At 38.1% G+C, this 22,622-nt stretch overlaps 1 protein-coding gene across 2 annotated transcripts in view; it reads left to right on the plus strand.

The window, feature by feature from the left end:
- Window positions 1-22,622, plus strand: part of KCNH1 (potassium voltage-gated channel subfamily H member 1) — a 446,156-nt gene that overhangs the window by 233,076 nt on the left and 190,458 nt on the right. The window lies entirely within an intron of this gene.

Genomic DNA, 22,622 nt, shown 5'->3' on the forward strand with positions numbered 1-22,622 from the left:
GGTTTAAAGTCTGTTTTATCAGAGACTAGGATTGCCACTGCTGCTTTTCTTTTTTTTCTTTTCATTTGCTTGGTAAATACTCCTCCATCCCTTTATTTTTAGCCTATATGCGTCTTTTCACATGAGATGGGTATCCTGAATACAGCACACTGATGGGTCTTGACTCTTTATCCAATTTGCCAGTCTGTGTCTTTTAATTGGGGCATTTAGCCTGTTTACATTTAAGGTTAATATGGTTATGTATGAATTTGATCCTGTCATTGTAATGCTAGCTGGTTATTTTGCCTATTAGTTGATGCAGTTTTTTCATAGTGTCTATGGTCTTTACAATTTAGTATGTTTTGCAGTGGCTGGTCCTGGTTGTTCTTTCTATATTTAGTGTTTCTTTCAGGAGCTCTTGTAAGGCAGGCCTGGTGTTGACAAAATCTCTCAGCATTTGCTTGTCTGTAAAGGATTTTATTTCTCCTTTGCTGATGAAGGTTAGTTTGGCTAGATATGAAATTCTGGGTTGAAAATCATTTTCTTTAAGAACGTTGAATACTGGCCCCCACTCTCTTCTGGCTTGTAGGGTTTCTGCTGAGAGATCTGCTGTTAGTCCAATGGGCTTCCCTTTGTGGGTAACCCAACCTTTCTCTCTGACTGCCCTTAGCATTTTTTTTTTTCACTTCGACCTTGGTGAATCTGACAATTATGTGTCTTGGGGTTGCTCTTCTTGAGGAGTATCTTTATGGTGTTCTCTGTATTTCCTAAATTTGAATGTTGGCCTGTCTTGCTATGTTGGGGAAGTTCTCTTGTGTAATATCCTGATGAGTGTTTTCCAACTTGGTTCCATTCTCTCTGTCAATTTCAGATACATCAATCAAATGTAGGTTTGGTCTTTTCACATAGTCCCATTTTTCTTGGAGGCTTTGTTCATTCATTTTCATTCTTTTTTCTCTAATTTTGGCTTCATGCTTTGTTTCATTAAGTTGATCTTCAATCTCTGATATCCTTTCTTCCACTTGATCGATTCAGTTATTGATACTGTGTATATATCAAGAAGTTCTCGTGGTGTGTTTTTCAGCTCCGTCAAGTCATTTATGCTCTTGGCTAAACTGGTTATTCTAGTTAGCAATTCATCTAACCTTTTTTCTAGGTTCTTAGCTTCCTTGCATTGGGTTAGAACATGCTCCTTTAGCTCAGAGAAGTTTGTTATTACACACCTTCTGAAGCCTACTTCTGTCAGTTTGTCAAACTCATTCTCCATCCAGCTTTGTTCCCTTGCTGGTGAGGAGTTGTGATCCTTTGGAGGAGAACAAGCGTTCTGGTTTTTGGAATTTGGAGCCTTTTTGCGCTGGTTTTTCCTCATCTTTGTGTGTTTTTCTATGTTTGGTCTTTGATGTTGGTGACTTTTGAATAGGGTTTTGGTGTGGAACTCCTTTTTGTTGGTGTTGTTGCTATTCCTTTCTGTTTGTTAGTTTTCCTTTATCAACCATGCCCCTCTGCTGCAGGTCTTCTGGAGTTTGCTGGAGGTCCACTCCAGACCCTGTTTGCCTGGGTATCACCAGCAGAGGCTGCAGAACAGCAAAGATTGCTGCCTGTTCCTTCCTCTGGAGGCTTTGTCCCAGAGGGTCACCCACCAGACACCAGCTGGAATTCTCCTGTATGAGGTGTCTGTGGACCCCTGCTGGGAGGTGTCTCCCCGTCAGGAGGCACGGGGGTCAGGGACCCACTTGAGTAGGCAGTCTGTCCCTTAGCAGAGCTGAAGTGCTGTGCTGGGGGATCCGCTGCTCTCTTCTGAGCCAGCAGGCAGGAATGTTTAAGTCTGCTGAACCTGTGGCCACAGCCACCCCTTTCCCTTAGGTGCTCTGTCCCAAGGATATGGGAGTTTTATCTATAAGACCCTGACTGGGGCTGCTGCCTCTCTTTCAGAGATGCTCTGCCCAGAGAGGAGGAATCTAGAGAGGCAGTCTGGGTATATTGGCTTTGCAGCGCTCTGGTGAGCTCCACTCAGTTTGAACTTCCCCACAGCTTTTTTATACTGTGAAGAGAAAATTGCCTACTCAAGCCTCAGTAATGGCAGACGCCCCTCCCCCTACCAAGCTTGAGTATCCCAGTCAGACTGCTGTGCTGGTAGCAAGAATTTCAAGCCAGTGGATCTTACCTCGCTGGGCTCTATTGGTGTGGGATCCACTGAGCTAGACCACTTGGCTCCCTGGCTTCAGACCCCTTCCCAGGGGAGTGAATGGTTCTGTCTCATTGGTGTTCCAGGCACCACTGGGGTATGAAAAAAAACTTCTGCAGCTAGCTCAGTGTCTGCCCAAATGGCCACCTAGTTTTGTGCTTGAAACCCAGGGCCCTGGTGGCGTAGTCACCCAAGGGAATTTCTTGGTCTGCAGGTTGTGAAGACTGTGGGAAAAGCATAGTATTTGGGCCAGAGTGCACTGTTCCTCACAGCACAGTCCCTCAGGGCTTCCTTTGACTAGAGAAGGGAGTTCCCCGACCCCTTGTGCTTCCTGGGTGAGGTGATGCCCCACCCTGCTTCTGCTCACCCTCCATGGGCTGCTGCACCCACTGTCTAACCAGTCCCAGTGAGATGAGCCGGGTACCTCAGTTGGAAATGCAGAAATCACCCGCCTTCTGCATTGATCTTGCTGGGAGCTGCAGACCAGAGTCGTTCCTATTCAGCCATCTTAAGATCCATTATAAGGGGGTTATGGTCAGAGTCTGTTCTTGGCCTCAGTCCGGATCTGTGTGCACTGGCAGTGCCTACTGAAGGCAAATAGGAAAAGTGTGGCTTCAGATAGTTAAATTGAGAAATCACCCTTCAGAAGTTTGAGTAACTGCCTAAGGCTCTGTGAGTGAACTTCGGCCCTGAGTTGGTCCTGGAAGGGTAAAGCTGACTCACAGTAGGCCAATGACTGACTTCTTTCTCTCTGCCTGGTGTCTCCTCCAGAAGAGATGGAAGACAGTCTTCTGAATATTCCATTAAGCCATCAGTTCAGGAATTGCAGTACATAGTGGCATGAATGCCTGGCAGAGAGCAGGGCAATTTCTGGAGAGATGTCTAGCAGCTCTTCCAGCACAGCTTTGGTAGGGGAGTGACTCCCTCTCTGAAGCAAGTATGGTTCCAGGCCAGGCCTGGGGAGAGTGAACAGGCGTGGAGGATGGCAGACAAATTTCTTGGGTGCTGCTGCTCTTCTCTCACCAAAAGTACGTGGGGAGTAATCCTGAGGTTGAGGAAAGATCATTCTAGGATCTGAAGTCAGGTTTGAGTTTGAGGGCCTAGCTCCATGACTTATAAATTATGTGCCTTCAGGCAAAGACATTTAAGCTCTCTGAACTCTGGGACCTTCCTCTATAAAACAGAGCTAAAAAGAACGTATCTGCCTTCCTCATGGGGTTCTCACAGGCTAACTGAGATAACAGATACGGGAATGCTTTGTAAACCTCCAGACAGGCTGCAGGTGCTAGTTGTGTAGGAAAGAGAGGATCCTCTCAAGTAACAAAGCTCTTTTGAGAAGGAGGTTGCTTTGATGTAGATACCACATTGTTGGACTTGATGCTATTGAAGCCAAAGATGCCTGTGGTGGGGCTTGGTTTGTACTTGCCATTAGAGTGAGGACTGTTGACAACTCTGTCCCTTTCAATAATGACCATGCTCTATGCATGCATGTGCCTATGGATGCAACAATTTCTCTGCCATGTTTTCTCTGTGCCCTAGTTCTTTTTCTGTGCATGCCTCTCACTAGATCTGACATAGGCATCCAAGGACATGGACATGGCTTAGAGCTGTTAGTGTCTGTAGAACTGAGAGGCTGATGAATCACTGTCCAGAGCATGGGCTGGGAGGAAGAGGTTTGCCTCAGACCAGATGTAATCTAGGCCCTTGTTATTCATCAGTGTAATAAATTTCTATTGAACATCTTGTATTTCTGAGTCTATAGATACTCTGTTTCTTTTCCTGGACAGTTCAACCTTCACCAAGCTTGCTTGGCATTAATGAAAATGGGCTGTCCAAGACAGAATAACAAACCTGTGAATTTGTATAGCTCTTTCTTTACACATTACAAAGCCTTTTGCATGGCTCTTCTTAATCCTCTCAATAACACTATGAAGTATAAAATATAATTTATATGCACTTTGAGCCAGGCTGGCTGGGATGCAAAGAGATTAAGCAACCTGCTCAAGATTGCATAGCTAGTAAGTGGTGGTGTCAATATTTAAACATAGTTTCTGGTTCTAGAATCCCCATGCCATCCCATAACAGGACATGAAGCAAATTGTGCCTTGTCCATGAAGAAGGCCAACAATTGTTAGGATATATGCTTTGTGTTATTTTTCTAGTGCCAAGGATGTGTTCATAGAGAAACTCCTCCACCCCCAAATCCATTCTGGTGCCTCTGGTGATCAAGGACCAACATGCCTAAGACAGGGAGACTAGGTTAGCCTCACATGTGTTAGCCAGGAAAGAAGAGCTTTTCTCTATCAGAAGCAAAGCTCTGTTGGGATCCTTTGCCTTCATTAGCACACATTTGCTGCTCTAAGGTGCTGAGCTTTCCACGTATAACTGAATTCATTTACATTCATTTCTCCGAAAAAGCCTAGACCTCTGGATTGGAAGTTTTTCTAAATGCTTGCTTCCCCACCATCATACCTAGCACTTGTCTCTGATCTACTGGATTTGTAATTTAGGAAGAGAATCAGGTGACTTCATTTGTTAGGATTTATTCATTATAACCACCACCACAGCTACTGGAGCTTATTACTCATTCTTCCATAATGCATTCCTGTGGCTGCATACTTCACAGTCTTTTTCACAGTTTCTATGTTTTTACTGTGTATTAATGATTCAATTTTGCAGAGTGATAATGTGATGACGCTTTTGCTTCTCAGGGCTGAAAAGGTTTAGAGATTTTGCCTAATGTGGCTTCTAATTAGGATGTAGTTTAGATGCAAGCATTGATTTTTTCTTTCCAAACAAAGAGAAACACCTCAGCAATCTTCCAGTGAGCATATTCAGCCTGAAAAGAAAATGATTTTTCCCTCCTACTCCTCATCCTCCTTATGTTTGTGCTTTCTTCCTCCTCTTGCCTGCTCCAAGTACACCAGAAGCATCTCTGACTCATAGCAAAGGAACCAGAAAGTTCCTCTTCTAATCTTAAAAGTTCCATACTTTAAAGTAAAGGGGGTGGAGGTGGGTTTGTCATGTGAGCCTGTTCTGGCATCTGCAAGCCTCCGTCTATCTGAGCACTGTTGATTTCCGAGGGCTATTTTTGATCCTGAAATCTGGGGAATGAGTTTAGATGTTATACAATGGCGGTGGGGTACGGTGATTCTATCTAGAGCTGACTTTCTCTGAAGCTATCCTGATATTCTCTCCTCCCTTGATGGGAATTTAACTTTTTTCTCCCACACCCAGATGAGGATGACCCTTGCTCAATCTCCGTTTGAGGAATATTGCTTACCTGCTTGGTATCTGTACCCGTGACTACACGTGTCTATGAAAACCACTTCCTTTGGGCACCTCTTTAAATTTTTTAAAAATTTTATAATAGAATTTTATTTTTTAGAGTGGTTTTAGGTTCACAGCAAAATTGAGTGGAAAGTACAGAGATTTCTCGTGTATCTCTTAATCCCCTGTCATGCACAGAATTATCAATATCTCCCACCTGAGTGATACATTTGTTACAGTTGATGAAACTACTTTGACACATCATTGTCATTCAAAGTCCATAGTTTACATTAGGGTTCACTCTTGGTGTTGTACCCTCTATGGGTTTGGTCAAAAGTATAACGTCATGTATTCACTATTATAGGATCATACAGAATAGTTTACTGTCCTAAAAATCTGTGCTCTGCCTATTCATCCCTCATCCCTCTAACTCCAGGAAACATTTGATATTTTTTCTGTCTCCATAGTTTAGCCTTTTCTAGAATGTCATATGGTTAGAATCATACAGTAAGTAGCCTTTTCATATTGGCTTCTTTGACATAGCAATATACATTTAAGTTTTCTCTGTGTCTTTTCATGGCCTCATAACTCGTTTCTTTTTAACAGTGAATAATATTCCATTGTCTGGATGTACCACAGTTTATCCATTCATCTACTGAAGGGCATCCTGGTTGCTTCCAAGTTTTGGCAATTATGAATAAAGCTACTGTAAATATCTATGTGCGGGTTTTTGTGTGGGCATAAATTTTCAATTCATATGAGTAACTAGTATGTTACCAATCATAACAAGGAGTATGATTGCTGGATTGTATAGTAAGAGTATGTTTAATTTTGTGAGAAATCACCAGACTGTCTTCCAAAGTGGCTATACCATTTTGCATTCCCACCAGCAATGAATGAGAGTTCCCATAGTTCCAGAATCTTACCACATTTGATGTAGTTAGCATTCTGGATTTGGGCCGTTTTAATATGTGTGTAAAGATGTTTTCTTATTGTTTTGGCTGGGCATGGTGGCTGACGCCTGTAATCCCAACACTTTGGGAGGCCATGGTGGGCGGATTACTTGAGCTCAGGGGCTCAAGACCAGCCTGGGCAATATAGTGAAAGCCCATCTCAACAAAATATACAAAAATTAGCCAGGCATGGTGGAGCATGCCTGTAATCCCAGCCACTCAGGAAGCTGAGGCACGAGAATCACTTGAACCTGGGAGGCAGAGGTTGCAGTGAGCTGAGATTGCACCACTGCACTCCAGCCTGGGCGACAGAACGAGACTCTGTTTCCAAAAAAAAAAAAAAAAAAAAAAAAAATCCTGTTATTGTTTTAATTTACATTTCCCTGATGATATATGATATGGAGTATCTTTTGATATGCTTACTTACCGTCTGTTTATTGTCCTTCATAAGGTCTCTATTAAGTCTGGCCCATTTTAAAATCAGATTTTATTTTTATTTTTGAGTTTTAGAGTTCTTTATTTATTGTGGGAAACAATCTTTTATCTGATATGTCTTTTGGAATTTTTCCCCCCATTTTGTGACTTGCCTTCTCATTCTCTTGACAGTGTCTTTGACAGAGGAGAAAATTTTAATTTTAATGAAGTCCACCTTATCCGTTATTTCTTTTCTTGTGCCTTTGGTGCTGCAACTGAACAGTCATCACCAAACCCAAGATGATCTAGATTTTCTCCTAAGTTTTCTTCTGAAAGTTGTATGGTTGTATTTTATGTGTAAGTCTTTATTTTGAGTTAATTTTTGTCAGAGGTGTATGGTCTGTGTCTAGTTTCATACTTTTGCATGTGGATATCCAGTTGTCTGAGCAACATTTGTTGAAAAGACTATCTTTTCTCCTTTGTTGCTTTTACTCCTTTATCAAAGATCAATTAACTATATTTGTATGTCTATTTCTGGGCTTTCTATACTGTTGCATGGATTTATTTGTTTATTCTTTTACCAACACTGTATTGTTGATTACTGTAGCTTTTAATAGTAAGTCTTGAAGTTGGATAGTGTCAGTCCTCTAGTTTTGTTTTTCTCCTTCAGTGTTATATTGGCTATTCTGGGTCCTTTGCCTCTCCATATAAACTTTAGAATCAGCTTGTTGATGTCCACAAAATAACTTGCTTGGAATTTTTATTGGAATTGTGTTAAATCTACAGATCAATTTGGGAGGAACTGACGTCTTGACAATATTGAGCCTTCCTAACCATGAACATGGACTACCTCTCTATTTATTTTGTTCTTTGATTTCTTTCATAAGAGTTTTGTAGTTTTCTTTACATAGATCTTATACACATTTGTTAGAGTTATAACTCTTTCATTTTTAGGGGTGCTATATAAATGATACTGTGTTTCTGATTTCAAATTCCATCTGTTCATTGCTGACATACTGAAAAGTAATTTTTATGTATTAACCTTGTATCTTACAACTCTGCTATAATAATCTATTAATTCCGAAAGATTTTTTTATCAGTTCTTTCAGATTTTCTGCATATAGAATTATGTAATTGGCAAAAAAATTTATTTCTTTCTTCCCAATCTTTATATCTTGTATTTCCTTATCTTAATGCATTAGCTAGGAGTTTCAGTATATTGAAAATCAGTAGTGAGAAGAGACATACTTACCTTGTTCCTAATGTTAGTGGGAAATTTTTGAGTTTCTCACCATTAACTATGTTGTTAGCTTTAGGTTTTTTGTAGACATTCTTTATCAAGTTGAGGAAGTTCCCCTGTATTACTAGTTTACTGAGAGTTTTTATCAGAAATAGGTATTGGATTTTGTCATATGCTTTTTCTGCATCTATTGATATAATCATGTGATTTTTCATTTTTAGCTTGTTGATGCAATAGATTGCATTAATAAATTTTTGCATGTTGAACTGGCCTTGCATATCTGGAATTCCACTTGTTTTTGCTGTATAATTATTTTTTTTCATTGTTGGATTTAATTTGCTAATATTATGTTGAGGATTTTTGCATCTCTATTCATGAGAGATATAAGAGTGTACTTTTCTGTAATGTCTTTGTTTGGTTTTGGCATTAGTGTAATCCTGGCCTCCTAGAATGAGTTCAGAAGTATTCTGTTTCTATATTTTGAAAGCGATCATAGATAATTGTTGTCTTTTATTTCTTAAATGTCTGATAGAGTTCACCAGTGAACCTATCTGGGTCTGGTGCTTTCTGTTTTAGGAAGTTATTAATTATCCAATTTTTGAATAGATACAGACCACTTCAGATTGCTTATTTCTTCTTGGCATATTGTGTCTTTCAAGGAATTGGTCATTTTCATCTAGGTTATCAAATTTATGAGCATAGAGTTGTTCAAAGTATTCCTTTATTATCCTTTTAATGTTCATGAGGTCTGTAGTGATGTACTCACCTTCATTTCTGATATTAGTAATTTACGTCCTCTCTCTCCTATCAGGGAAACCCCATCCCTGATATTCAATGTGGGTTCTTTTCTATTTCTCTATGTGTCCGCTGGTCTGAGAAATAAAGGGAAAGAGTACAAAAGAGAGAAATTTTAAAGCTGGGTGTCCGGGGGAGACATCGCATGTCGGCAGATTCTGTGATGCTTCTTGAGCCTTAAAACCAGCAAGTTTTATTAGCAATTTTCAAAAGGGGAGGGAGTGTATGAATAGGGTGTGGGTCACAGAAATCACATGCTTCACAAGGTAATAAAATATCACAAAGCAAATGGAGGCACGGTGAGATCCTAGGACCACAGGACGGGTCGAAATTAAAATTGCTAATGAAGTTTCAGGCACACGTTGTCATTGATAACATCTTATCAAGAGACAGGGTTTGAGAGCAGATAATCGGTCTGACCAAAATTTATTAGGTGGGAATTTCCTTGTCCTAATAAGCCTGGGAGTGCTACGGGAGACTGGGGCTTATTTCATCCCTTTGACTACAACCGTAAAAGACAGCCATCCCCAAAGTGGCCATTTTAGAGGCCTCCCCTCAGGGACACATTCTCTTTCTCAGGGATGTTGCTTGCTGAGAAAAAGAATTCAGCAATATTTCTGCTATTTGCTTTTGAAAGAAGAGAAATATGGCTATGTTCTGCCCAGCTCACAAGGCAGTCACAGTTTAAAGTTATCTCCCTTGTTCCCTGAACATTGCTGTTATCCTGTTCTTTTTTCAAGGTGCCCAGATTTCATATTGTTCAAACACACATGCTCTACAAACAATTTGTGCAGTTAACACAATCATCACAGGGTCCTGAGGCGACATACATCCTCCTCAGCTTACAAAGATGATGGGATTAAGAGATTAAAGTAAAGACAGGCATAGGAAATCACAAGGGTATTGATTGGGGAAGTGATAAGTGTCCATGAAATCTTCACAATTTATGTTCAGAGACTGCAGTAAAGACAGGCATAAAAAATTATAAAAGTATTAATTTGGGGAACTAATAAATGTCCATGAAATCTTCACAATTTATGTTCTTCTACCACGGCTTCAGCCAGTCCCTCTGTTCAGGGTCCCTGACTTCCTGCAACACTCTCCTTTTTAGAATTAGCTTAGCTAGAAGCTTATGTATTTTATTGATATTTTCAAGAAACCAGCTTTTGGTTTTGTTGATTATTGATTTTTAAATTTTATTGATTTCTGCTCTACCTTTTATAATTTCTTTTCTTTTCCATTTACTGTGCATTTAATTTGCTCTTCTTTTTCTACTTTCCTAAGGTGGAAGCTTAGGTGATTGATTTTAGATCTTTCTTCTTTTCTAATATAGGTACTCAATGCTATAAATTTTCCTCTATGCACTGTATTTGCTGCATCCCACAAATTTTGATAAGTTTTTTTTTTATTTTAGTTTGAAGTATTTTTGAAATTCTCTGGATATTCCTTCTTTGACTCATGTGTTGTTTAGAGTTATATTTATTCTCCAAGTATTTCAAGGTTTTCCAGCTATGTTTCTGTTGATTTCTAGTTTAATTCTATTGTATGATCTGAGAGCAGACATTACCTCGTTTATATTCTTTTAAACTTGTTAAGATGTCTTTTGTGGCCCAGAATGTGTTCTATCTTGGTGACTGTTCCATGTGAGCTTGAGAAGAATGTGTATTCTGCTGTTCTTGGGCAAATTAGTCTCTACATGTCCATTTTATCTAGTTGACTAATGATGCCATTGAGTTCATTGGTATCCTTACTGATTCTCTGCCTCCTGGGTATGTCTATTTATTACAAAAGGGTATTGAAATCTCTAACAGTAATAGTAGATTCATCTTTTTCTCCTTGCAGGCCTATCAGTTTTTGCCTCATGTACTTTAAAACTCTGTTGTTAGATGCATACTCATTAAGGATTATTATATCTTCTTGGAGCATTGATCCCTTTATTATATAATTTGGCACCTTTCAAAAAGCAATATCTAAATGATTTCTTTTAGCTGGAGACTTATAAGTTCAAATATGGCCAACATACATAAATAATTGAGTATAATATTGAATTCATATACCAGATTTATAATTCAGGAAGAGAATTAAGTTACTTTGTTATTTATGCATTTAATCAATTTCTTGCATCTGTGTTTGACTTACACTGTTAATGACAGAAGGAAAGAGATCATTCATTTATTCATTATCACCTGTATATCAGGTGGTATCATGCTGGAAATGCAATGATGAGCAAGATAGGCAAGGTCCCTGCCATCTGGAGCTAATGACCTAGTGTAGAAAACAAAAAATTAAATAATATTTATTCCCAGTGTTAGGGGAGCTCTGAGTACACAGGCTATAGATATCTTTATACTTTCTTCAGAAGGTTGTACCATGATATGTACATAGGACATGTTCAGTTAGTTGTAAAATAAATGGGTTGAATAAATGGTATGGAATAGTGCAGTGAAAATGGGAGCAGATTTTGAGAGGAACTTTTGGATAGTGATGGGGGTTCCGTCATTGTCAGTAATGTTTCTCATGAAGCAGATGGGTCCTGATGCAAGTGTCGAAAATGGAGCATCATGTGACTTCAATGTGAAGGAAATGCATTCTTTGCCCTACCTGCTTTGATGACCTGCCCAGTTCCTGAGATTTCAGCATCATCCATCCTCCCTCAGGGCAGCTGAGACTCAGAGCCACTTCCCTTGCTGTTTTATACACCTATGAGACTTTCTGTGAGACTGCAGTCAGTGTCCTGCTTCAGACTCCTGCAGCCCAGTCTTCCATGTTCCGCTTACGTCTCTGCTCTATTCCTCTGTCTTTCTCTTCTTGCTCATATGAATGACCACATCAACTACAGCTCTAATTAGTAAATTTCTAGAAAGCAGTTTTCCACCTGCAAAAGCAAATGGCATTTTTTGCAAACAAAGTGTTTGTCCTGATTGGTGAACTATGGGATTCAGTCTTTGTGTGACTTTTTTTTTTTTTTAATTCAGAGGATTAAAGTCATGCTAAATTGACTTAGATCTCCCTCAAGAGAGAAGTACCTGTGAGCTCATTATCTCTGAGACTGAGCAGTAAAGTTAAATGCTTAGGTAGGCAGGGTAGAGAAAGCAGTCTGGTATACTTATCCATTTTGAGTTAATTTTTACTGTAATCCTCTGGAGGCAGAACAAATTATGCCTGCGTTTGACCATGCACTTAGAGGGGCATAATGGCACTTAGTGACGCCAAGGGTGCTAAGGGTTTCCATGAGAAAACTAGATGTCCTTCACTGCCCCATACAGAGCTGAGCACTTTGTGCTACTCATCGCTTTATGGCTCCTTGAAAGAAAAGGGATTGCACTGGTTTCCTCTTCAGCTTGTTTATGTTAAATGCTGTCCCATTTTCAATGCCTCTCAAGAGAAGCTTATAAAAGCAAAGACCCCACAGAGAAAGGAGAACCTCAGGGGATCTCTGTAGATGTAGGGAGAAGAGCATTTAAAAGATTTCAATTTTTCTCATAGACCTAGTTAGCCCTGGCTCTAGTGTAATTTCAGGGAATATGTCTTAACCTGTCTCATTATGGCAGAGTTAGGAATTGAATCCTAGGGAAATGGGAAGAAGAAATCTTCCTACTGTTAAACAACCAAATTCCAAACAGTGGCTGTCAACTGAAATGGAGAAAGCAGAGAGACAAGTAGATTTAGGATGAGAGGACGGTAGATGAAGGATTCAGGTTTCGAATTGTAAAATTTGAGATGCCAAACAGAGATGTTTCTAGGGTTCTTTGATCTACCAATCTTTGTATATCACTGTGTCCACATCTACTGTTTTAATTAATATAGACATTTAATATATTTTAACTGGTGGGTCAGTTCTCTTTGCTGTTCTTTTAACAATTGTCTTAATTATTCATATATTATTGACCTTATGCTGGAATTTTCAAGTAAGTTTAAGTGCTCTGAAAACTCTTGGATGTTTGTTTGCAACCTTCCCAAATTTTTAATACAATTTGGGAAGAATTAACATTTTAATAATGTTGGGTTTTATAATTAATGATTTATTTCTCCATTTATTCAGGAATTTTTAAACATTTCCTGTGATGTAGTCCTGATAATGTTCTCCATAAATGCTCTGCACATTTTTGTTTTATTCCTAGATATTTTACACTGTTTGTTGCTATCATGAATGGTCTGTTTTTTCTTATTAGATATTCTAATTGATTATTGCTTTTCAAAGTAATGCTATTTTGTTGTTGTTGTTGTTGATTTTTTGAGACGGAATCTTGCTCTGTCGCCCAGGCTGGAATGCAGTGGCGTGATCTTGGCTCACTGCACCTTCCACCTCCTGGGTTCAAGTGATCCTCCTGCTCATCCTCCCGAGTTGCTGGGATTACCGGCACCTGCCACCACGCCCAGCTAGTTTTGTTGTATTTTTAGTAGAAATAGGGTTCCCCATGTTGGTCAGGCTGGTGTTGAACTCCTGACCTCAAGTGATCCGCTCGCCTTGGCCTCCCAAAGTGCTGGGATTACAGGTGTGAGCTACTGCACCCAGCCAAAATATTGCTATTGATTTTTGTGTGTGAATTTTATAAACAGCAAGTTTCCTAAACCCTCCTAATAGTTCTAATAACTTTTACTCATTATTGACTTCCATTTTCCATATAGACAAATATATAACCTACACTTAGAATTTTAACTCATTTTCTAATCATTACAACTCTTCATTCCTACTGTATTTTTTGGACCTTCGGTAGAATATTCAACAGCGGTGGTCATATAGGTTTTCTTGCTTGTTCCTGACTTGAATGGGAAAGCTTTTGAAATTTTACCATTGAAGGTAATTTGGACTCCAGGTTTCTGATAGATATTCTTTCCAGATTAAAGCACTGCTTTTCTAATCTTGGCTTATTAAGAATAATTCATGAAAGTTTTATCAAATGCTCTGTATTTCTTGAGAAGAATCATATGTTTCATTTCAATTCTTAATGTGGTGAATTACATTGATAGGTCTCCATTTCTCTTCTTTTCTTTCTCCTTCCTTTCTTCCATTTCCTCCTTCCTTCCCTCCATTTCCTCCTTCCTTCCCTTCAAGTATAGGAAACTGAATTAATCATACTCCTAAGTGTATGGAACACTATCAACCTTGGTTGTTTCTTTGTTATTGTTCTTACCCCTTTAATCCACCATTCTGCCTTCAATCTGTGTATTTTGAGATATATGTATCCCTGAGAAATATACAGTGAGGTATGTGTATTTGTAGGGGTATATGAGTTTAATTTACTTAAAAGATACTGTGCTATGAATATATTTCTTTTTTTTTTCGTTAGACACTATGATCTTTGGCATTATAGCTATGCTGATATATATATATATATATATGTATGTATGCTGCTATATATATGTATATATGCTGCTATATGTATATGAATTTGTGTGTATATATTGATGAAAAAATATACAAATCTATTGTATTGTTCCTGACATGGTTCTGCACAATATTCAGTGCTGTGCAAAATGACTACATTTTACTTATCTAATTCCCGGTGGTGGACTTAGGTTTCCTCTGTTGCCTTGGTACCACAGTGTTGTGATGAATATCCCTGTTCATGTTTCCATGAGACCTTTGAGAGAGTTATTCTGGAATATATACAGAAGAAAGTATGGCATGTTTGCCAGATTTTCTAATATTGGCCACTTCTTATATTTCTAGGATGAATCCTGCTAGTCATAGTATCAGGATGCTTCTATCTATAAATAATAGAAATGTCTAACTTCAATTGTTTTAAACAGCAGGAAAATTTATTCTCTTACATTGTGAGATGCCCTAATGTACAGCTTCTTCAGCACTGTTTAATTCAGTGACTCAAAGACAGCATCAGATTTCTTCTGTCTTTCCTGTCCTTTACCTCCACGTGGGCATTACCCTTTGCCAGACTTCCAGGGCTACATGCAGCTGCTACAGTGCCCAGCAGATGTAGAAGACTTTTTTTTTCTTTGACTCCTTTTAAAAGTGAAGAAACTTTCCAAGAAACTTCTATTCTCCAACCTCAGTAGACTTTCCTTTATGCTTCATTGGCCAGAATTATGTCACATGCTCAGGGCTAAACTAATCCCTAGCCTTGAACTTAAACTATCAAAACTGAGACCAGTCACTCAAACTTGGCTGCATATTAGAATCACTGAGAAGCTTTAAGAACTGAATTATAGCCTCTCAATTCCACTTAACTGAATTATATTTACAATATTTTATCTATTTTTTCACTACTATCTCATTGTCTATTGTAATTATTGGTCTGTTTGACTTTTTGAAATTCTTTTTTTTTTTTCTTTTCAGACAGAGTCTCGCTCTGTCTCCCAGGCTGGACTGCAGTGGCCGGATCTCAGCTCACTGCAAGCTCCGCCTCCTGGGTTTACACCATTCTCCTGCCTCAGCCACCCGAGTAGCTGGGACTACAGGCGTCTGCCACCTTGCCCGGCTAGTTTTTTGTATTTTTTAGTAGAGACGGGGTTTCACCGTGTTAGCCAGGATGGTCTCGATCTCCTGACCTCGTGATCCTCCAGTCTCGGCCTCCCAAAGTGCTGGGATTACAGGCTTGAGCCACCGCGCCCGGCCTGAAATTCTTTAAGTCTTTCATTTTCATAAATCTCCCTATGATTATTTACTGTCAACTGTATCTGGAGTGACTTGATTCACATATTATTTTTTTTTTCTGTTCTTTTTATGTCTTTGAATCAGGGGCATAAGGCGGGAACCCTAGGGTTAGGCCTGGTGGCTCATGCCTGTAATCCCAGAACTTTGAGAGGCTGTGTTAGGAGGATAGTTGAGGTCAGGAGTTCAAGACCAGCCTGGCAAACACAGTGAGACCCTCTCCATCTCTATAAAAAGTAAAAAAAAAAAAAAAAAGCTGGGCACAGTGGCATGCACCTGTAGTCCCAGCTACACGATAGTCTGAGGAGGGAGAATCACTTGAGCCCAGGAGTTGAATGCTGCAGTGAGCTATAATCACTCTACTGAACACCAGCCTAGACAACAGAGTGAGATGTCTCTAAAAACAAATGAAAAAAAATTTCAAAAAATAAAAAATTTTTAAAAGAGGGAAACTCCAACTATTCAAGCACATTTCAAATCTTTGTTCATGATATGCCTTCCAATATCTCATTTTTCAAAGTCATATGGTCAAGCCTGAAAGACAAGAAGCAGGGGATTCTGTTACATACAAGGCCATTGCAAGAGAATGGATAATATTGCTTAGGGGAAGCAAGAAGTAATAGCAGTAATTTAATCTGCCACCAGTAGAAAATGAAAAATGATAGTTCAGTGGTCATGGTAGCCAAAATTGAGAAAATGGACAATTCTGTCAAAAGCTACAGAAAGCCCAGTAGGACCTGAAAGGAATAGTAGGACTTTGAAAATAACATTTAATGTGGTTCAGAGATGATTGGTAACTTTTACAGAAAATTAAAGTATTGAGGATAAAAGCTTGATTAAAGGGAATTAAGAATAAATTGGATAGAAGAGTCATAGAAATGAAAAACCATGTGATATGGTTTGGATCTGTGTCCCCACCCAAATCCCACGTTTAATAATAATCCCCACTATTGGTGGTGGGCCCTGGTGGGAGGTGATTGAATCATGGGGTCAGAGTTCTTATGAATGGTGTAGCATCATCTGGTCAGTGCTGTTCTCATGATAGTGAGTGAGTGAGTTATCATGAGATCTGGTCGTTTATAAGTGTGTAACACCTCCCCACTCTCTCTCTTGCTCCTCCTCTGCCATGTAAGACATCTTGCGGTCCGTTTGTCTTCTGCCATAATTGTAAGTTTCCTGAGGACTCCCTAGAAGCTGAGCAGATGTCAGCATCATGCTTTCTGTACAGCCTACAGAACCATGAGACAATTAAACCTCTTTTCTTTATAAATTACCCAGTCTAAAGTATTTCTTTATAGCAATGAAAGAATGGACTAATACACTGTGTTTATGAAGAGCTGGAAAAGGGAAGAAAAGAACACACTCTTTTTTTTTTTGTAAAATAGAAAACTGTTTAAAAGCAGAAGTGAAGGGAGATTGAAACTTCTTTGCTAGTAGCTAGGGAATAATTATAATCCTCAGGTCAGTCAGAGGGATGGTATGCAGAGTGTATGGAAAGACCATTTTAATCACCATCATTGTCATCATAGCTAACATTTATTAAGCATTTACCATGGTGCAGGCACTATATAAAGTACTTAACACAGATTATCTTGCTTAATCCTTAAAAAACTCCGTGAGATACGCAGAATATATTTTTCCTATTCCGTAAGTATGGAAACAAACTCAGTCAGTCAATTGTCTGGGGCTATCCAGCTAATAAGTGGCAGAGCCAGTATCAGAATCTAAAGACAGCATTGTTCATCTTAAAGAAGGACAGGCTGAAGTGAAGATAATATACCCTTAAGCTGAATGATCTCATTTCTATGATTTGTATTGGTTCTAAATAGAGAGAAAAAGGCAACTACAGTGGGAAGAATATATAAGTATCATAGAGAACCAAGGAGATTTATTAGAAAGAGTCACTCTGTAATGAACTAGTTCTCATCTCCTTCTGTCTGGGATCTTCAACTTGACAACAGATACTGAGAAGCTAACAGGAACTAAGATTTGAGACTTAACATGTCTACTAATAAAGCATGACTAATAAAATGCTGGGACAAGGATAAGAACGTTAATGAAAAGCTACCTGATTAACAGAGGCTGAAGCTGTTAGCAGAGATGGCGAGTGTATTTAAAATAGGTGAGTGAGGGCACCTGGGTGACACTGTTCACAGTAGGGGAAAAAAGAGGCTGAGAATCTCAGCTGGGAGAGTACCCTGTGCTTTTTTCATTTCAATTCTTGTGCTGGGAAACCCAAAGTGTACTGTGTTCAGAGATGTTCATTAGACCTAAATCAAGCCTTGGATATTGCACATCACAGAGACAGTATTAGCAGTGGAGGTGTGGGGGTGAGGATGGAGAGAGGGACAACACTGGGTTTTTTTTTTCACTGTATTTACATAGATAATATCAGTGACTTCTACTTCCAGACACAAGAGAGTGACTAGAGTTGGACTTACTCTATTACTGTAAACAACTAGAAAACCAGACAAAAATCTATAAAAACTCCTTTTGGTAATTAGTACAGTTCTGTGACTCCTCAGAGAAGGGAAACAAATGACATAAGCCCTGTGATAATACCAACTTTCTGCCTGGAGATACTTTCTGGACCACAATACACACTCGAGAAGAGCATGATATCACAGAGTTGAGAAGACAAAAATTTGAATTTGAAGAGGTTGAGTGGCTGGAATGTGCTCAGTAGAGAAAACGCTGAGGATCTTTACAGAGTTCCTCTTGCAACTACAGCTCACTGCTATATGTAGGCTGAAACTGCATAAGCCAGGCAAAGAACTACCAGGTATCTGTAAGCTGAATATTTCCAGAGGCATTACAGGGCTGGTAGAAGTTTGAGTTATGACCAGCCAGGGTTTAGGGTCCTGCTTAATATTGACGGCATTCCAAAATAAGTCACAGCTTAGTTATAGGACTAAATAAGCCCTAGAGTAAAGTCTACTTAATAAAGTTTTCATAAAGCCTAAAAAAGGATCAAACTGATATGTAATTAAGTTAACTGCCAGTCAGAACACAGTTCAACATCCATTAAAGAGGACAGTATTCAGCAGTCAACAATATGAAGGCACAATGTCCAGCATCCAATCCAAAATTACCAGGCTTGCCTAAAAGCAACACAACACAACACAACAAAACAAAACAAAACACATGACCCATAACTAGGAGAAAAATCAGTTAATGGAAATAGACCTAAAATGACAGAGAAAATAGAATTGACAGACAGGGTCTTTTGAACAGCTGTTGTAAATATGCATGTCATTGGAGTCCCAGAAAGGATGAAGGGCAGAAAAAATTTCAACTAGTGGCTAAAAACTTTTCATATTTTATGAAAATTATAAACTCACAGATCCAGGCAGGTCAACAACTCCAAGAAGGATAAAACACAAAGGAGTTCGTGATCAAATTACTGAACAAAATTGATAAAGAGAAAATTTTAAGAGCTGACAAAAAAATTACATACAGAGGAACAAAGATAACAATACTCACATATGTCTTGTCAGAAACTTTTAAATGAGAAGAAAATGAAATCACATCTTTAAAGAGCTGTAACGAAAACAGCAAACTCTCAACCTAGAGTTCTATATCCAATAAAAATACCATTCAAAAATAAATATGAAATGAAAACTTTTTCAGGCAAACAAAAGCTGACAGAATTATTCACCAGTGGACTTAAGATGCAAGTTCTTCAGATGCAAGACAAACACTATCAGTGAAACTTAAATCTATACAAATGAAGGAAGAGCATCATACATGGATAAATGCAAAGAATAAACAGCAAATCCCAAAATGTTATATACTTTATTTTTTTTTATTTTTTATTTTTTTTGAGACGGAGTCTCGCTCTGTAGCCCAGGCTGGATGATTCCATATATTCAGTATTCTTGAAATGACGAAATTATAGAAGTGGAAAACAGGTTAGTGGTTGGTAGGAGTTAATGAGAAGAGGATTAAAGGAAAGTTGGAAGGAAGTAGGTGTGACTATAAAAGGCAAATGAGGAATCTTGTGATGAAATGTTGTTAAGAAGATATTTTAGTGGGGAAATAGTCTTTCAACAAATGGTTCTACAAAATTGGATGTTCATATACAAAAAATGAACTTCAACCCTTTAGACTCAAAATTTAACTCAAAATAGGTAGTATACTGAAACATAAAAATTAAAACTGTAAAACTAGAAGTTTTTCAACATTGGCATATGCAAAGATTTCTTAGGACACAAGACATTTGAAACATAAAAGCAAAAAAATGATACATTGGACTTTATCAAAGGCACTATTAAGAAAGACACCATTAAGAAAATGAAATTTTAAGCCACAGACTAAGCTGATAAAGATTTGAATCCCGAATGTATTAAAAAAAACTTATACAACTCAATTAAAAATAATTTTTTAAATAGGCGGAAGATTTGGACAGACACTTCACACACACACACACACACACACACACATACACGCACACGTGAATGGCCAAAGGCACATGAAAAGATGCTTCATTTAATTAGTCATCAAGGAAAGGCTATTGAAAACTACAGTGAGATACCCACTATGATGAATAAAATTCAAAAGACTTACATATATTGCTTGTGGGTACGTAGAATAGTATTAACATTTTTGGAAATCAGCTTGGCAATTTCTTATAAAGTTAGGCATACACTTATAAGACCTGGTGTTTCCACTTCTGTTCATTTACCGAAGAGCAATGAAAACATATGTTCACACAAAAACTTGTATATCAGTGTTCATAATAACTAAAATGAGGGAAAAATATCAAATGTCCTTAAGCAGATGAATGCAAAACAAACTTTAGTCTATTTATATAAGGGAATACTCTCTGCAATAAAAAAGCAATGTATTAGAGATATGCATGACACATAGTTGAATTTCAAATATATTATCCTGAGTTATAAAACAGTCCAGATCCCAAATAGTACATGCTGTAGGATTTAATTTATCTGGAATTATAGAAAAGGGCAAAACTTACTTAAAATGACAAAGTAGCTCAATTGTTGCCTAGGGCTGGTCATTTTGGGACAGAGGGGCACATGGGACTTTTTTGGGGGTAAAAAAATATCCTGTATCTTGAATGTGTTGGTTATATGGTGGTCACACTTGTGAAAACACATCAAGCTATGAATTCAAATGGAAGTACTTTGTCACATGTAAATTATACCTCAATAAAATTGTTTTTCAGAAAGCACCGTCTAATTGCTTTTCACAGTACCTTTGGTCACATAGCCACATGTCAGGCTAAAGCAGAGGAGCATCTGTGGGTGGTTTTCTATTCTTGACATTGCCCCCACTTTAATATGAATTTGCTTTGGACATATATATATGTGTGTGTGTGTGTGTAAACATATATGTGTATGTGTGTGTGGATATAAATATTGAAATAAAACTCACCTACCATACAATTTGCATAATTAAAATGTACAATTCAGTAGTTTTAAGTACATTTATTGAGTTGTGCAACCATCACCACTATCAATTTCAGAACATTTTCATAACTCCCGAAAGAAATCCCATACCCATTTTCAGTCGCTTTCCATTTTTCCTCACATTTTGTATGCCTAGGCAACCACTAATCTACTTTTTCTAAATCTAGATTTACCTGTTCTGGACACTTTATATAAATAGAATTGTACAATATGTGGTCTTTTGTGATTGGCTTATTTCACTTGGAATAACATTTTCAAGGTTCTAGTATTTTGTAGCATTTATCAGTACTTCATTCCTTTTTATTACTGAATAATATTTTATTGTATGGCTATACCACATCTAATTCATCTGTTCATCAGTTGACAGGTATATGGGCTGTTTTCACTTTTTTGGCCATTATGAACAATGCTCCTCTGAACGTTATTGAACATTTATGTACAAGTTTTCATATGGACATTTGTTTCTGCCTTTTTTGGGTATAGACTTAGGAGTGGAATTGCTGAGTCATTTGGTAACTCCACATTTAACATCTTGAGGAACTGCTAAACTGTTTTCCAAAGCATCTGCACCACTTTACATTCTTCCAACAATTTCAGTGTTCTAATGTTTCTACATCATCACTAACACTTGTCGTTTTGATTATGGCCATTTTAATGGGTGTAAAGTGATGTCTCATTGTGGTTTTGATTTGCATTTCCCCTATGACTAGGGATGTTGAACATCTTTTCATGTGCTTATTGGCCATTTCTATATCTTCTTTGGAGAAATGTCTGTTTAGATCCTTTGCCTATTTTGGGTTATTAATATTTTCACTATTGGGTTATGAGTTTTTTAATAATATATTCTGTATACAAATCTCTTATGAGGTATTTTATTTGCAAATATTTTCTGCTAGTCTGTGGGTTGCATTTTTTCTTGCTTGATGGTATCTTTTGCAGTACAAAACTTTAGGTTTTCACATAGTCCAATTTGTCTAGTTTTCTTCTGTAGACTGTACTTTTGGTGTCACAATTAAGGAGGCTTTGTCTAACTCAGGGTCATAAAGATTTGCCCCTATATTTTCATCTAAGAGTTTTAGAGCATTAGCTTTTACAATTAAGACTATGATCCATTTTGAGTTAAATTTTGTGTATGGTGTGAGGTAGGGGTCCACCTTCATTCACTTGCATGCAGATATCCAGTTGTCTTAACACTATTTGTTGAAAAAGTTTTTATTCCCCCATTGAGTTGTATTGATATATACCCATTTTTTTTTCAACTAAAGCTGATCTGTAACATACTTTTTGACTCACATTTAGCCTGGATCCATCAGCTACCTGAGATAGAGAATGACAATAAGGATCAAAATGGGAATTCACCCGTTTCATTTGATTGTTCTTTGCCCCACAATCTAGGCTAAGTTTCAAAATAAAAATGATCTATCTTAAAGAGTTGGGGGAAAAGTAAGAGAGGGCCTTATTCCAGTTTGAAAAACAGAGGTTCTGAACTGTACCTTTCTCTCTACTTTGGAAAATGCGATTGGGGTGTAGGAGAGACTAGTAAGGTGGCCCAGTTTCCATTCTATCTGGAGATACTGTTTTTCAAAGTCTTCCCTTACATAAAATGCATTTATTAGAAAAAAATAACACTTAAGAGTTACAAAGCTTAGCTTCAGCACTGTATGTACACTGTGAACATTTAGGCATCAAATGAACAGCTGCCTTTTTTTTTCTTTGCCACCTTATTCCTACTGCCCTAGAACCC

Source organism: Papio anubis, chromosome 1 (assembly GCF_008728515.1).
Source record: "Papio anubis isolate 15944 chromosome 1, Panubis1.0, whole genome shotgun sequence".
Classification (NCBI taxonomy): domain Eukaryota; kingdom Metazoa; phylum Chordata; class Mammalia; order Primates; family Cercopithecidae; genus Papio; species Papio anubis.